Raw genomic sequence first — 2,623 nt, forward strand, 5'->3', positions numbered from 1 at the left:
TATTTATAGCTGCCTTTTATAGGACATTATGCTGAGAATTGAAAACATGATGAAATATCATTAAGTGTTCTTTCTATGGTAGTATTTCCATCAAGTTTAAACCCAAAGATAAAATAATGCCACTTGGTCATTGTAGGAACAGAAATATTTGGTAATAGGTTGATCCGTTATAACGAAGTAAATCTGTTGTAACTCAATCAGTCAATAAGCATTATTAATTATCTACTATGGGCCATGCACTAAACTACATGGTGTATAGAATAATTTTCTAATTTTATGTAGATACTGAAAATTCAAATTATTATTCCGTACTTAATTAAAAGAGGTTCCTTTTTTTGTCAGTTTAGTAACTTTATTACGTCAAGTATATGTGTATCTACATGTTCAATATACACACTCGAAAATTTAAAGTGTGTGCTTATGTTACTATGAGGGGCGTTCTCGGGGCCTAGTGACAATATGCCACCAGAGTGGTGGCAAATGACCTTCTTTTCGGGCTGGAGGCAGAGCTTCAGTCTTAGGACCATCAAGTGGAGTTTCCTCCTTAAATTGCTGAACCTCACGATCCCAACTTTCCAAGCGCAGTTTCTTCCATTTTTCCCTATTGGCAAAGTAATCAGGGTACATCGCCTTCTCAGAGGGGTGCCAGTAGTCTAAGCACCACTCTGGAACCTTGTAACACTCATATCTTTCAAAGGAAGTGCCTCCAGGGGAATCAGAGAAGATATATGGCTGAGGATGCTGGTAAGACCAAAATTCTTCCTTACCCTTCATAAGCAGTTTGGTGGCCTCTACCATATCTTTTTCAATCTTATGTTCTTCAAACCGAGCCCTCAGAACACAAGCTTGGAATCGATATGCATCCCTGTGGACTATTCAGGACTCGAGGGGGCGAAGCGCCCACTTGTAGAGCCGCAGCACCTTCTGCAGGTGGGTCAGGAAGGCGCCCGGGGCGCACAACGCCATCTCGCCCGGCTTCACCTTCAGCACAGCCGGTGACTGCAGGGGTTTTCGGAAGAGGTTCCTTTCTTATAACTATTTCCATTTTATTTTCTCAAGGATATTTTCTTACAAAAATATTGATCTTAAAAAACCAAATTTTAAAATGTAGGGTCATTGGAGTGAAGATAACATATTGAAGTGAGCATTTTTGCTATGCTCTCTCAACATACCCTTTTAATCAACTTTAGGAAGCACATCAAGGTAAATTGACAAAATCAGGAAAAAATTCATAGTGAGTCAAGGGAAGCTAAGGAGGACAGGAAGAGAGGTCTATGGACGTAGGGTGGGGATTGACCACAAATACACTATTCCATGGAAGCAGCAACAGCTGTGGACCTTGGAGGTGTCTATAGCAAAAGCAGTAGTGGCACTGAGAGGGCCCAGTGCCATAGATATATATATATATATGTTTGTGTGTGTGTGTGTGTGTGTGTAGTTGGGTATAGAAATTCAACCTAATCAACACAGAATTAGGAAGGCAAAGGAAAAGAGGAGTAGAAAAAGAAGTAGAAAGGCTTAAGTATGGCTAAGAGAAAGTGGAGAGAATGAGAAGAGGGAGGGTAGAATAGGGGATTCAATTATCAGAAGCAAAATAAATGCTTAAGGAAGGGATTGGGTAAAAAACAGGATAAATGAAAGAGAATAAGATAGAGAAAAATTCAGTTAGTAATTGTAAGTGTACATATCAATAGGTTAAACTTGTCCATAAAATGGAAGGTAATAGCAGAATGCATTAGAAATTAGATTTAACAATACATTGTATATGAGGCATATATGAAACAGAAAGACACACATAGCTTAAAATAAGGGCCTGTAGCAGAACCTATTATACTTCAGCGGAAGTAAAAGGCAGAGGAAGCAATCATGACCTCAGACAAAGCAAAACCAAAAAGAGATCTGACTAAAAGAGATGGTCAGGGGAAAGTATATTTTGTTAAAAGGTACCATATACAAATGATTATCAACACTGATCATATACAGACCAAATGGTATAGTATTCAAATACTCAAAGAAAATTTTAAATTAATTATAGGAGGAAATAGAGTAAAACTATACTATGAGTGACCTCAAACCTCTTAGATGTAGATAAATCTAACCATGAAATAAAAAAGAAAGATGTGAAGGAGATGAATAAAATTTTAGAAAAGTTAGACATAACAGATAACATGAGAATATTGATTAAGCATAGAAATAAATATATCATTTTAACTGTCCATGGCACTTTCACAAAAATTAAACATTAAGGAATAAAAAAAATTCAAATGCAGAATAGCAGGAATACTAAATGCTTCATTTTTGGACCATAATGTAATAAAAATTACATTTGATAAAGAGCCTTTGAAGTATAATTTTTAAAGTAATTAGAAACTAAATAATCTAATTCTAAAGAATGAGTGGGTCAAATAACAAATCATAGAAACAATCAGTAGTTTCATTAAAGATAAAGACAACAATGAGATGAAAAAGCAAGTTGGTGGGATGCAGCCAAAGAAGTATTTAGGGAAAAGTTTATATCTCTAAATGCATAAATCAATAAAAAGAGAAAGAGCAAATTAATTAATTGGGCATGTACAACTTTTTAAAAGCCTAGAAGAACAAGTTAAAAACCTCCAACTAAAAA

The 2,623-nt window shown here is 35.7% G+C and overlaps 1 pseudogene; it reads right to left on the reverse strand.

Moving 5' to 3' along the window:
* Positions 1-426: 426 nt before the first annotated feature.
* LOC118833451 lies at positions 427-1,009 on the reverse strand (annotated as a pseudogene).
* Between the last annotated feature and the right edge of the window lie 1,614 nt (positions 1,010-2,623).

Source organism: Trichosurus vulpecula, chromosome 1 (assembly GCF_011100635.1).
Source record: "Trichosurus vulpecula isolate mTriVul1 chromosome 1, mTriVul1.pri, whole genome shotgun sequence".
Classification (NCBI taxonomy): Eukaryota; Metazoa; Chordata; class Mammalia; order Diprotodontia; family Phalangeridae; genus Trichosurus; species Trichosurus vulpecula.